Source organism: Tamandua tetradactyla, chromosome 7 (genome assembly GCF_023851605.1).
Source record: "Tamandua tetradactyla isolate mTamTet1 chromosome 7, mTamTet1.pri, whole genome shotgun sequence".
NCBI lineage: Eukaryota > Metazoa > Chordata > Mammalia > Pilosa > Myrmecophagidae > Tamandua > Tamandua tetradactyla.
This window is the reverse complement of record NC_135333.1, coordinates 148,639,767-148,654,977: the sequence shown is the minus strand read 5'-3', so window position 1 is coordinate 148,654,977 and position 15,211 is coordinate 148,639,767. Positions and strand designations below refer to the sequence as shown.

At 38.1% G+C, this 15,211-nt stretch overlaps 1 pseudogene; it reads right to left on the bottom strand.

Annotated features, from left to right (window-relative positions):
* Nucleotides 1-11,964: 11,964 nt before the first annotated feature.
* LOC143690230 (nuclear transport factor 2 pseudogene) lies at nucleotides 11,965-12,281 on the bottom strand (annotated as a pseudogene).
* Between the last annotated feature and the right edge of the window lie 2,930 nt (nucleotides 12,282-15,211).

The window sequence follows — 15,211 nt, the reverse complement described above, 5'->3', positions numbered from 1 at the left end:
GTGGGATTTTTTTTTTTCTCATTTCCGTGAAGATGTGACTTACCCAATTGTGGGTGGTAACTTTTGATTAGATGGTTTCCATGGAGATGTGTCTTCACTCATTCAAGGTGGGGTTGCTTACTGGAGCCCTTTAAAAGGGAACCATTTTGGGACAAGCTCAGAGCTAACAGATCCCACACAGCCAGAGACCTTTGGAGATCCAGAAGGAAAACACTCCTGGGGAAGCCTTATAAAATGAGAGAAAAGTAGCAGATGTTGCCATGTGCTCTCCTAACTATGAGAGAAACCACAAACTTACTTCATCAGCCCTTTTTTTGGAGTTAAGGTATCTTTATCTTGATGCCTTAATTTGGACATTTTCACAGCCTTAGAACTATAAACTTGCAACTTAATAAATTCTTTTTTTTAAAGCTGTTCCATTTCTGGTACATTGCATTCCAGCAGCTTACAAACTAAAACCACCACCATAATGGAAGAACTTGCCTGAAAATGACAGCAACTCAGAGAAAAGCAGAGGGAATAAGATAGAGACTGCTTCCTGGTATTATTTGAATTGCCGCAGCCAGTCACTCCTGATTAATGCCCTGAACTTTTTAGTTACATGGATCAACAGATTCCCTTCTTCATTTAATCCAGTTAAACTAAATAGGTCTGACTAATATATTCCATTTATACTGTATAGGGCAGTGATTCTCAAACATCAGCAGGCGTTAATATAACCTGAAGGTGTTATTAAAATATGGATTGCTGGACCCTAGCCCTGGAGATTCTGATTAGTAGATCTGGAATAAGGCCCAAGAATTTTCATTTTTAGAAAGTTCCCAGGTGATGCTGATACTACTGATCCCTGGATCACACTTTTAGAACTCCTGGGATGAATCCTGTCCAGCTTTGAATAAATGAATTAGTGAGAAGGAATTTTCTAAATTACAAAATGAGAGATAAGATGGCCTCTGAGGTCTTTTTGAGCCTATGCTTATGTGATTCTAAGCTACAGGATACTTTTTTTTCTCATATTATAAAAATCCCAGTGTTTTCTGAGATTGTTTCATCCCTTGTTAATAGATTGATTTTACATCAGGGGCTTCTATCACTACATAGGTGCAACTGTGAAAGTGAGTGTTAGGATGTAAGATGCTTTTAAAAAATGTGTTTCCCTACATATATATGTATTTCTATTCCTATGCATAAACACACACACAGAGGCAGATGTATGGTGTGTCTATCATAGGGAATTTTGTGCGTAACTCTTTCTGGGGAGTGGGGTAGGGGGTGGGATGCATGGGAGGAGAATTAACCTGGGTCTCCCGCATGGTAGGTGAGAATTCTATCACTGATCGACCCATGCACCCAATAAGATGTTTTTCTTAACATGGTTCTTCCATGCTTCCATTCAAGGAAAAAGAAAAGGCAGCAGCTAAAATGTAGATCTTGTCCATATTGCTTTAAAAAGTCAAAAGAGAAGGGGTAAGACTTTTTCCCTAAAGGAAAACTCCAGATTGACCCAGTGCTTAAGGCTTTGGAGACACTTAAACTCTTAGAAATGTTCAGCCTTAAGAAAATATTTACACAACTCATAATTGTCCCAAAGAATCAGTCTGGCTGCAGGAGTCAGAGGCTCCTAAATAGTTCAAACTCTCAACCCAGAGGATGAGTGCATGCTTATCTAGCTACAGGTGAAGGGACATTTGTCAACATTTGGAGGGACAGCAAGGCTATCATTATTCTAATTGGTTTAAACAAGCTTAGGACATACTGCTGGCTGAGGGAAGGTTGGCCTAAGCAGGGACAGCCAAACACAGCCATAACAAGAGATTTCTGCCCAGACTGGGGGATTTCTTGCATTTCCTTTAGAATGATCTCTATGTGCAGCCCTGCATCAAAGAGGTGAGGAATTGAGGTGTACTCAAGGCAACCAGATGGCAGTAGACGCAGCTCTCAGCAGCAGAGGCGAGACTTTGAGAGAGCAGTAGGACAATGAGGTTTCATCCTTGTTCAAGTAGGATAAGTTACATATTTTAGAGCCAACATGGAAGTGGTTCCCTTTCTTTTGTAATTTTCCTACATGATGAAACCTATGAGTAAATTCTCCCTTGATCAGGAAGAACCACGTAAGTTCATAGACATGGAGAATATAAAAATCTTGAGTCTCTGCATGATGGTGGGATAACCTGATTCTTGGGAGTACAGTTTATCCACTGAATTGGGAATATGAGCCTGGGGCAAGATTTAAATGCATCCACTTTCATCCCGCTCAGTGTCCTCTAACTCATGGAGGATTTTGTGACGTTGAAACACTGACCTTGCCACTGGAATAGGATTTTAAATGATCTCCTAGGCACTATTACTTTGAAAGCTAGAAGCTGACTAGCTTTATGGACAGATAGCTCTATATCCATTTCACATCACATTTCCCCTTTCTTCCAGGTCAATCTTCATTCACTTAAGTTATTAGCATCCTTTCCATTATATTGTAAGTTCCTTTGAGGTTGGGGGTCTGTCTTTCCCATGATTATATACTACACAGTGATTCTGCATCAGTGATATTCTCAATTCATATCTGTGTTCAAAAACTGAGCACTGATAGTGCTAAGCAGAATTCATAATACCAAAGGTCAGAACATTCTGGAAATGACTCTGGGGAGGTGCAGTGGAGGAGAGGAATAAAGAAGTAAATTAGTAACCATACAACTAATATAATACATTTCACTCCACCTTACCTTGTTCATTTTGATTCCACTTCTTAAATATCCTTTACCTCAACTGCCTATCAAATTCTTATTCATATTCATCCTTTAAAACCACATTCAGTCATTCCTTCCTCTGTGAAGCCCTACCTCTTTTGTACTAATTTTGTCTTTAAAGTATTCTTGTAATTTTTCATGTATGAAAATCAGTTGTTCACACATGCTTGTGAACTATGAACTACTTGAGCATAGAGCTTTTTTTTTAGTTTTTTTTTTTTTAAACTGAATTGATTTAACCACAGTAGATACAAAGCAGGTAGCTGCTGCATGCTATAATTTAAGAGGTTCACAGGAACTCGCTTACAGTCTCCCTACCCGTTCCCTTAGTCTTGAAAATTTTCTGTAATTCAAAGCATTGATTTCTATTTGTTCCCTTAGCTGCTTGAGAAAGTCATCCTCGAAGTTTCTAGCAGGCGTTTATTTTAGTGCTAAGGAATTCAAATCTCTTCCTTAAGAGGCTGTTTTAATAGGGAAAGAACTTGAGCCCTAAAGTAGGAGCATGGGGGAGGGTGGAGATGAAGGGCTTATCTTGGGTCACCTAAAACAAACTTCACCTAGTTTCTAATTTCACTAAGGGTTGAAGCCCTCTAATGAGTCAGTCCAATGAAAAACGCAATAGATAGTGAAGCTCATACTCCTTGAAGCTGGGAAAGGAAGAAACTGGGTTTGAAATGATTTTAAAATCTTAATTGCTAAAGTAGGGGAAGCTGTGTAACTCTGGTGTCAAATGATGCTGTGTTACTAGAAATCAAATATAATTTGGTGCCTTAGAGACCCAAACTTGCAATGTATTAAATCCTAAGAAATGTTAAGTATTTCTGAACTTTTCTTGGCAGAATCATTAACTCATTTCCATACCAATTACCTGATCTGCTAGAAGCTGAGCCAGCTGGATATTGATTAAGTCTTGATTTGGTGTTGCTCATAATTATTAGCAGATTCACAAAAACGTTTTTCCTTAGGCAAGGGTCAAGTGATGCTAGTTAGTAAAAAACAGTCTTTCCTTTTGCAAAACAGATAGTGCTGCCTTTACTAGTTTCCATGGCTGCATCTCTGTGTATCTAGATATAGGAAATCATTTGTGTTTAATGTTTTCATTTCTAGGTCTGACCATAATGAACTTTATGTTTTGTATTTGTGATTTTCAGACATGTCACAGTATCTACTGACAGAATTGCAATACTTCAGAGAGAAAATTGCTGAGCAGTTTCAAGTCTGCTATGGATATAAAAGAGTTGGGAACACAGGGAAACAGCAAGTTATTTCTCAAATGCTTATTGGACCCTGACTCATATTTAATTTTTAGAGAGTACCATAACCAATTGAAAGAATAGAACACCCTTCATTGTTCTAATATTTGCATATATGCTTTTTACAGACTGTGATGTCTTCTACATAGTTTCCCAAAATTTCTCAGTGGTCATGCACTACAGGTATTGTATTACCTATTGTCTCTGATTTTCCACAGAGTGGAGCTATAACTGCACTAAGAAGCAGCAAACAGAATTCTGAAGATCAGAGATGGAGTAAATGATAGTGAAAATTGAGCAGAAATTTCTTTTTATCGATTGACAGGAGAGGGAAAATAACTCATCAGGTTGAGTTTGAAGATTTCAGGGTGTTGAAATTAGACTTTTAAATCTTAATTCAGTGAAGTGAGAGATGAACTACCTATGGTACTCACTCATGACAAGCCATTTCTCCACTTTAGATACAAATTTTATCCTAAAAATTTGCACACAGTAGCCTGATGTGCTCCTTTCAAAGAGTTACGTTGCTTTTTCAAAATAGTGTTACCAGACAAAGGCCTTGGATTCTTTTGCCCGATGTGCTCAGTAACCAATTCCTGAGACACTGGGGTTTCAAAGAGAGAGAGTTTACTACTATGTGCATAGTAGGAGAGCATATGGCCTTTTGGCCCAAAATCTGTCTCCCTGAACTGCAGTGATTCTCATGGTTTTATTACAAAAAGATGGGCAGGTTTTAGGATAATGAGCTCAGTGGCCCCAGATGATGTAATTAGAGGTGATCTAAATTCTGAGCATGTGCAAGTTGATTACAAGCTTAGTCCCAGAACACATGTAAGAAAATGGCAGAATGAGGTATAGGTGACTTGTAGACTAAAGTCTAAGCTGCTGCTCAAGTCAGACGAGCCATTTTGGTTGGATCCAATCTCAGTTATCAACGTTAACTTTGACTTGGGGTGGATTAATTCTGGGCTGACCCAAGATCTTTCATTAGGAGCTGTCTTAACTGGGAAGAAATGAAGGTTAGTCACAAGGTTTTTACAATTTCAGAGGCAGAAGATAAGGGCTATACAATCATTATCAGAGATCAAGACAGCTGGATTTCAGGTATTTCCTTCTGTCTACTCCAATATACCAGAAAGCAAAAAGGAATATCTGAACAATGATTCAGTTATCAAAATCATCCCTTAAATCTTGATTTCTTGGTTACAATAGTGTCTTCCAGTTGTGTTAATTCTGGCAGAACATTAGCATCTGGTATTTGGAAAAGATTATTTTTTGTGTGTGATGCTCAGTTGACAAATATTTATGAAAGTGTACTTTGTGCCAGGAACTGTTCAAGTCCATGGGGATAGAGCAGAGAATAAGCAGAAGGGTCCCTGCCCTTAAAAAGCTTCCAGTTTAGTGGAATGAGACAGATAATAGATGTGTTACCATGAGAAATATAAAATAGGGTAAATTATTTTTAGAGCCTTGACTTAAATTGGTCAGGAAAACCTATTTGAAGAATAACGCTGGAATTAAGGTCTGAATGATGGGAAGAAAGCAGCCATTTGGCAATTTTGAAGGGGTGTGGTATGAGCTCTGCATGCAAGGCACATAGAAACAAGATTGGAATGTGTTGAACAAGGAAGGAGGGCAGAAGACAAGATCGGAGAGGACTTCAGAGTTTGGGTTATGGAAGGCTTTATAGGCCATGGTAAAGATTTGGGTTTTATTACTGTTGCAGTTTTATTCATTAAGTGTTTTATGCAGGGAAGGGATGAGGTCTTGTGTAATTAGAAAAATCAGTTTGGCTGCTATGAAGGGGATGGACCAAATGGGACAAGGGTAGTGGCAGGTAGACTGCCAGTTGGCTTCGACTAGAGTGGCAACAGGAAATAGTCAGTTTAGAGACATTTATTGTAGCCAGGACTTACAGATGGACTGGATATAGAATAAGAGCCAATAGAATCAGGCAGGTGTTTTACCTGAGCAATGAGTAGGTGGTGAGCCTAGTGCTAAGGTTCCCGTCTGCGTTGTGGGGAGAGGGAGATTTGCCAGGGAAATGATTCTCTACAGACTGCTTTTCAGATTTGTACGAAGGAATCAGTATTCTGTGCTAAACTACTCTATCGATGTAATTAGAGGTCATGTATTTGGAAATACTTTTAGTGATTTCTAGAGAGGGACACTTTGGACAATCTTTTTTTTCCTAATACTCAGTGACCTGAAATTTGTGATGGGAGTGAAGTGTTAATGTAGTAACATGTGATTTCTTTAGTCAGATATTTTTCAGATAAAACTGCTAAGGAAAGTGAGTTGAGATTCTGATTCCCTAGGCAGTAGATGTCTGAGTTACAATTTTATTTTCAATCAATGATTTGCTTAGTTTGCTCCAGGGACTTTTGACATATTAAGCGAGGGATAAAAAAATTAGTCTTGAGGGCAACAAAGTAAACACTTTTTTGGGTTCAACAATTCCCATGGAGGAGAGTAACCATATCTAAAATGGCTGTTTTTTTGAGCTGTCATATAGATAGATGGATAGATAGATAGATAGACCAACTGACTTAGGTATAGATATTTTCTACTGTGAATATTGGCATGTATATAAATTTTCTCCCTGTAAATATGAGCTAACCGGAACATTCACAATGTTGTGTCAAAACAACTAGACAGAATCTTATAAGAGCAATATCTCATTCATTTGTTTCTTCTTAAATTTAGTGATTTCATTCATTTATTCAACAAGCCTCTGCTCTTTTCTAAGCACTCTCTTAGTATCTATGGATACAAAGACTTACAGTTTATTATCAGTTATTGACAATTATCATTAAGGAGGAAAAGCAAGAGAAGTTCAGTTTGACTGTATGCCAAACGGAGAAGATTTAGGCCAGATCCTGAAAGTCAATAGACATCATGTTAAGAGGGCTATCTTGAGGGTCATTGGAAGCCATTGAAGTGTTTTTCATATGCAAGTGACTCATTAGGTTTGCATTTTAGAAAACACTGTTATGGCAGCAATATACAGAGATAAAAAGTAAAAGAATAAGAGTGCCCTTCAGTCTCCTGCTGGTCCTGTGCCTTCTCTCTCCCCTTCTTATGTATACTCAGTCTCTAACTTGGCTGCCATTTGAGTATTCAGTGTTCCTTGGAAAAGACATATTTAAAATGTTATAAGCAAATGCTTCTAGGCCAGGGAAAGAAAATTGCCAAACCAATTAATAAAAGCAGCTTTTAAATCTCTTCATGATTTAATTGTCCTATTAAATAATATAACCTGAGTCAAATTCTGATCCAAGGACATTCCAAGGAAGTGTGTGGTTGAGCATTTATATCATCAGCTTCCTCTTTTCACTGCTCTAAACCTGCTTTTATATGGTCAAGCAATGAAGTAACCTGGGCAGAGATCTTTACCTTTACAATGATGGAGATTTGTAGTTGTGTTCAGGTGAGGTTTCCTCTCAAGGTTTAAAGAACCTTTTCCAGTCAACTGTATCTATATTTTTGGCTCCTTTGTTTTGTTTTGCTTCATTTCCTTTGCTTCTGTGGATCCTGAAAATTTTGGTTTTCTGGAAATATCTTAGAAAATGTTTATCCTCTCTGTTGGCTGATACATCTTTCTATTTATATGATATATAGATACTGTGACTCAGGTAGAAAGCAATCAGCCCAGGCAGAGAAATTTAAGATGAATTAAAAATAAAAAAGAGATATGTATTTAACATCTATTCTACCAGGTTTATATAATATCATCAAGAAAAGAAACAGAATAACTTGTGATAATGGAGATTTGTGCCGGTTTGAAAGGATGTATGTACCCTAGAAAAGCCATGTTTTAATCCTAATCCCATTTTGTAAAGGCAGCCATTTCTTCTGATCCCTATTCAGTACTATATGTTTGAATCTGTAATTACATCATCGCTCTGGAGATGTGACTCAATCAAGAGTGGAGATGTGTCTCCGCCCATTCGGGTGGGTCTTGATTAGTTTACTGGAATCCTATAAGAGAGGAAACATTTTGGAGAAAGCTGGAGATTCAGAGAGAGCAGAGAATGCTGCAGCGCCACGAAGCAGAGAGTCCACCAGCCAGTGCTTTGGAGATGAAGAAGGAAAACGCTTCTCGGGGAGCTTCATAAACAGGAAGCCAGGAGAGAAAGCTAGCAAATGACGCTGTGCTTGCCATGTGCCCTTCCAGCCGAGAGAGAAACCCCGCCAGTGTTTGCCATGCGCCTTCTCACTTGAGAGAGAAACCCTGAACTTCATTGGCCTTCTTGAACCAAGGTATCTTTCCCTGGATACCTTTGATTGGACATTTCTATAGGGTTGTTTTAATTGGGACATTTTCTCCGCCTTAGAACTGTAAACTAGCAACTTATTAAACTCCCCCTTTTAAAAGCTGTTCTGTTTCTGGTATATTGCATTTCAGCAACTAGCAAACTAGAACAAGCTTGTAATTCATTTCCTAACTAAATATTTATGGAGTGCCTCACTATGCCAGGCAATGTCTTGGGTGTTTGATATATAAAACTGATGCAGCACCCACCTGCATAGCTATTTTGGCATAAGATTGGAAAAGGTTGGTATGCTTGTTAAGAAAAAAAAGTTAATTCCTAAAAATAAATAAAGAAAGAAAATAAAGAAAACAAAACAAAAAGTTAATTCCTTATAACTTTAAAATAATTAGTTTTTACTGTACTACATTAAAGATTCATTTAGTAATTCATTAAGCGAATATATTTATTTTGATTAATTATTATTGCTATTTATCTGTCTGCTAGGCTAAGGATTCGTGAGAGAAAGTCACATAAAGATGCAGCTTTAAAAAAGCTGTGGAGACCACTGCATTTTGGTGGTTCCTGTGGCAGGAGGAGTTAAATCCAATATAATAACCAACAGTGAGTTTGCAACACTCATTTGAAGTATCCTGGAGCTGGAATAAATAATTAATCATTATTATGAATTGCTAGATCCCTGGGGAGTATGCTCTTGGACCAGCCAGAGATGGGATGAAAGGTATTTCTGGTCACCGAAGATGTGTGAAAATACAGCATCAGAGTTAAATCCAGTCACATCTCAGTTTGCACGATAGGGGAGAGAGCTACCTACTCTCTGATGCCGACTGTACTTTCCCATTTCTTATTTACTGTGCTTTGCATAAGCTGAGCCCTACTGAATTTTACTCTTTGGCTCTAATGAGCATTTCCCTCTAAAAATTGTTGGCCATGTGACAAACCTTATGAAAGTAGAGCTGGAAAAGGTGTTAGGGTCAGATGACTGTGACTGTGCAATATTTTTGTTTTTGTTAACATCTAAAACCCAACACCACACCTGAAAGAAGTTGGGGTTATAAATAAGATCTTACATTTTAGAAGCTGTGAGTTCTCTTCAACACTGAAGAAATCTGTTCAGGATTCAGATCTAAAGAATTCTAGAGAATTTAGACAGACTTCTCTGAGAGAATTTTTAAAAATAGGTTAAAGGTATAAAATTAGGTTGGAGGAGCATAGATTTTAGAGTAAGGATTTGATGGTGTCTAGTGAAGGACAATTTTCATTAGGAGGTGAGCCTGATGACAAGGAAGAAAGGAGATTTTTGAGTTCTACACAAATTCTAATCTCCTTTAATTCTTTAACAGCTCCACAAGGGAAGTTTTGAAACCTCAAAGTATATGCTATTTCCATTTACAAAAGCAAGGTGAATTTAAAATGAAGTGATTGATTTAATTTTAGATGTATATGCCTAATACAGTATTGTCTTAGGAAGAACACCAGCTTTCCAATACATCTGCTTTGGATTCCAAACTAGGCTCCTTATTAGATTTATGTGGTCTTGTTACAAGTTATCTAGGTTCCCATCTGTAAAATGAGCCTAATAAAGCCTGTGCAATTCCTGGAGGATTAAGTAAGTAATTGTATGTGAAGCACTTACTACTATATCAGTCACATCTTAGCCTTTTGATAAATAGAAATTATATTATGACAGGGTTAACAGAAAAAGGTTTCAAAAATCTTTATTTCCTGGAGATATTAAAAAAACAGACAGATTTTCACTGAATTGTGATATTAGGTATTGTCCTGGAAAAAAAGAACTTGATGACCTTCCTCATATGCTCAGCAAATATATTTTATTTTTTCTCCTCAGCACAAAAATCATTGATAAAACAATTCACAACATTCACTAATAAGTACATAAAGTAAAATTTTGCTCCGTTCTGATCACATACCTTGAGGCTATTACCATAAACAGTTAGAATCCCTTTCACTGATTATATGCATAAAAGTGGAATCATATTGTGTACATGATTCTGCAACTTGCTTTTTTCATATGACAGTGCATCATGGACATCTTTCTATGCCAATTCATGGAGCCCTATCAACTTTCATTTTAATTTTGTGCACGATATCCCATAGTATGGATATGCCATTATTTGTTCAATCTCCTGCTTTTTGACTCTGAGGTTGTTTCCAGTTGGTTTCAAACATTTAAAATAAAAATTCTGATGGGTGTAATGAACAACCTTCAATGTTTTATTTCTATAAGATATATTCCTAAATGCACGAATTGCTAGGTCAATGCATATATAATATTCTAATAGGTACTGTCATGTTAGTGTTTGGAAGATTTTGCTAGATTCAGGTTAGAATTTATTTGAGCTGACTTTAAACCAAAATGTATGACTTGCATTACTGGAAAACAGCTTAAAGGAAATGGTCTATTGACCATGAGTTCAATGGGACACCATTAACTAAATAAGTTTGGGAATAAATGTTTATTTCTCTTGGACTCTGAAAGTTATAGGATTGTCCTTTTCATAGACTTGTTGCAGTAACTCTGTTCCCCTGGGAACCCAATTGCAGCTTGGAAGGCTTTGGCATTTCTTGAAGAGGAGTGTCCTTGGCAGATTTGAAGATATGTTGGTGGCTCAAGTTAGATCATTAGTCCCTCTTAGTCAACAATGTCACAGAGGTTTGGGAGATCCAGTTTGAAGTGTGATCTTGTTTATATCCCTGAGGAGACTGTCATGATACCCAAGGCAATTTTCTCTTAAACTTTTAAGAGTGAAATCAGCATGGAGAAAATTGCTGACTTACTTTAGTGGGAGATATTCAGCATCCTTAGTTATTCAACTCCTTTAACTGCTAATTGTTTCAACAAAATGGAATCATAGTGTGTGACATTTGCACTGTTTGGAAGGAGAAGAGAACTGGTTGGACTGTAGCTGGGGGATTTTTCTCTTTCTTTGTCCTCCAAACTCCCTTATCTCTTCCTCTTTCAAACACTTTCACTGCCAAAGCTTAATCCACATCTATGCAAAGAGAACTACCCTAATAGGAAAAGGAAAATCGCTGGAGCCCTTGGAACTCTTCCTGAGTTAAAAGTACTTCTTTTAGCTTGCTGATTTGTCTCAGAGAAAAATTTCTTATTTTCTTTCTAGTGCCTCCAGAAGAGGAAATTAATTTCAAGCTTCGTATTTTTTCTTTTTTATGTAGAACTTTAAAACTTTCATCAAAATAACACATGCGCATATATAAAAAGCAAAATAGTGCAAACAGACATAATGAAAAATAATATTTACCCATTCCTTCCCCCTCAACTCGGTCTCTCTCTCTCTTTTTTTAACCATTAAGAAAATTTCCTTAGTTTCATTGAAACATCTGAACAAATCAATATCTGGGCAGTGAGGCAGCTGCTTTCTCCTTCAGTTCTTTGGGTTACAACTTGTCAGTAGATTAAAAAAAAAAGACAATCGTTTGCATTACTTAAGTCTTTCCAGGGCTTGCCCTGGTACAACAGAAACTTTTCCTGTCAGATGCAACTAGTCTAGCATCCAAACATCATGCACAACACCTCGGTGGCAGCAGAGCGCTGTGTCACTTCCACCCCAACCTTGCTTCTTTGTGTTTGATATATGAAGTATTGAGAAGTGTGAATAGTGTAGGGAAGAGGAAACAAGGAAACTGCCTGGGGGCCTGGCTGGGAGGCAGTCAGCCAAAGCTGTGCAGGGCAAGCCTGAACATGTCATTGGTGTAAACCCAAGCATCTTTGATGTCCTTTGATAGAAACATCTGATGGAACCCTGTGACGGGGTCTTCATCAGCCTTGAGCTGGCCACAGCCACAATAACTGCTGATGATGCAGTTATCCGGTGTAGGTTGATGGTCCTGTGCCGTGATGCTGTGAAGGATTTTCTAGAAGGGAAGGCTATAATTGCACCTAGCTGCATTCTGTCATTATCAAATAACTGGTAGTAAAGATGAAGGAAACTGGATCCAATCTGCTCCCGCATTAGCTTGTCCCCCATTCTGGAATACCACCTGGCCTTGCTGAGACCACGGGGGCTGGCGCAATGGCAGCAGCGGCGGTGGTTCCATCTCATTTTTAACTCCTATTTTTTCCTGATGACTACCTCCATCTCTCTAAATAATATTCTAAATAATAATCTATTGACCTTCTATTGTTATATATGAGAATTTACTTCACTTGTATTTCTTCTTCCCTTCTTTTTTCCTTCCTTCTAGTATAGATGAATCACTAATTTTAGTTCCGTATTGAGTTACCATATGTTAGGATGCTTTCAACAGCTAGCAAAAGAAAATCAACTCAAAATGTTTAAACAGTAAAGAAAATACATTTTCTCATCATAAAATGTCCTATGATAAGTTAGTTATAAGGTTAATCAATTCAAATAGTGTCTAAAAGAATATGAGAGGCTGTTCCTTCCTTTAAGTCTTCTCAGAAGCCCAGTGAAAATTTCTCATGTCTAGCTAGAACCACTCCAGGCCCTCTACCAATGACTGACAAGGGGTGTGGAGTTGCCACAATTTAGATGAATAATTATTTATCTTTAATCTTCCCTGAACATGATCCCAAAGAGTAATGTAGACCCATGAATAAAATCTGGGCTCTGCTGACAAAGAAAAGGTGTGAGTGTGTGTGTGTGTGTGTGTGTGTGTGTGTGTGTGTGTGTGTGTGTGGCGGTGGTGGGGAGTTGCAGTAGGGTAGGATCAGTAATATCTGCTCTGTATAACTCAGTAGCTTTAATATGTTTATACTTTTCTTTCTTGTTCCATTGATTCTAGAAAGTGTCTCTCGATTCCGCACCCTTTCCCTTCAGCAATGCTCCCTTCCCAACATTTGTCATCTGTGTTTTCACATTTTCCTTTTTGCTAACATCCATACTCTTTCCGTACATTTTTAAGCATTTGAAGTTTTATGCCTCGGTTGACTCTAAAAGTTGAAAATCAATAGCCAATATTTATACTGTGGCCCATAATTCTCTTTCATAACAAAAATCCTGTTTTTTTCCTCCAATGATTTGGATTTGTCTACTGTGTCTGGTGTAATACAGGCCCTTATGAATGTTTGCTAAATGAATGAATGTGGCTTGAATTATTTACAAATGCATTCTATATGTAACATTAAATCCATTAGGATGGAGAGTAAAGGAAGGGTAAGGAAATAGTTATCTAAGCATGTTTAAATTTAGGAACCTACCTTTTCAAGCTGGTTTCTGATATTAAGACAGTTAAAGCTGCTGTAGTAACAAAGTATTTGGCATGGGGAAATGTCAAATTGCATCTGTAAATTGCAATAGGCAATGATTACGCTTCTCTAAGAATTGGAAGGGTCTTTCTCCAAAGACAGTAATAGGGCATGTAAGTTATTGCCAGCTAGTGGGACTTTTTCCATTTTTTTTTTCTGGTGGACAATGCAGGGTGCAAAACAATTTCCTTTGCTCAGTAATGGCATCCAGGTTGCACACAGAAGAATATACAGACTTTCAATCAGGATTTACCTCAACAGGCCACCTCCCTATGATAAATGACCCATGGGGAAAGACAAATGAAGCCTGGCACTGGGAAAGCTGTTCTTTGAGATTAACTCTGCTTTCCAGGTATTGTCAGTGAGGAGTCCTGGTGAGGAGGAAATGGATTGTGTCCCAGGGAGAAAAAAAAGCACACAGGAGTGAGTACTGCTGAGAGGACTGTGGGTGAGGTGGCTTCAAGGAAGAGTCAATAACAAATGGATGGAGAGTTAGAAATGTGAGATTTTATATAGGAAATCTTTGTAGCTCTAATTAGAGGCAGAATATGGATTCAGCTCAGAAGGCAGATCGAAGCACTTGCCACTCTATTTTGCTATTCATGGCATCCACATGCCTTAGCATATCGGTGGGCAGAAACCCTGGTTACAGCAACACTAATTAGAGTGTCTGTCCCAGCACCTCGTGGACCATTTCCCTGGCTTTGCATTTCAAGGAGTGAATGGAAGAGAGAATTTTAATGATGCCCTATTAAGGCAACTAAACAGTGCAACAAATGGTTCTCAGTTTCTCAGCTGGCCTTGTTAATAAAATGATTTGTTCTAATAGAATTCTAGTTCCTTAACTATTGGGAGTCACTATTGACTCTCAAAGGGTCACTGATTCAGATTCCTCTTTGGATGAATGTAGGGTAAAAGGTGGGAAATGTCCTTCTGGTTTGCACGGAGCGTAATTTTATTCCCCTCATTGAAATTCTGGCTTTCTTTTTCCTTATAATAATTATTTTGAAATGATTTTCTCCTACCATGGACCAACTTAAGAATAACTGTAGAAACTTGAGTTACAGAGAAGTGGTAAGACAAAGTTCCTGCAACATTAAATTAAGTATAGGATTATACTTGTGCTATTAGTGAGTATCCATTGAAGGAACTTGCTATCATTTCAAACCAAAAATGTTGGCCCAGGTTTTATATGGCCTTTGAGATTCAGGTTGTGTAGAATCTGAGTCTAGAGAACTTCTCTGAAATGGGTACTGACATCTTTCCACCTCCACCACCACCTTCACCTTTACCTTTAACTTAGGCGGAGTTTCTGTGAACTCAGACCCTTTAGATTGCTAACTCCAACCTGGGACAGACCTACTGTCTTTCCTGAACTCAAGACCACTGTTTGGTTGACTGTTTGCAAGAATTGGACTTAGTGGTGGAGCAGCAGGGCTGTGAGTGAATGACCTGATTCACGCCAATGCCAGATTCTTTTCATCATCACTTTTACTCTGAGTAGCTGTAGCTCAAGCATTATTTGTTCTCTGTACCCGTTTCTTTTCCTTCTTTTTGTTGGTATTGTATGCCCTGTAGCATTGGGTTATTCATTAACATAGGTCCATCCCAAACATAATAGTGATGGTTGCTGTCTTTCCAGCAATAGGTTGGGGCTTAGGATGGCAGGATAGCTGCAGATCTTGCCCC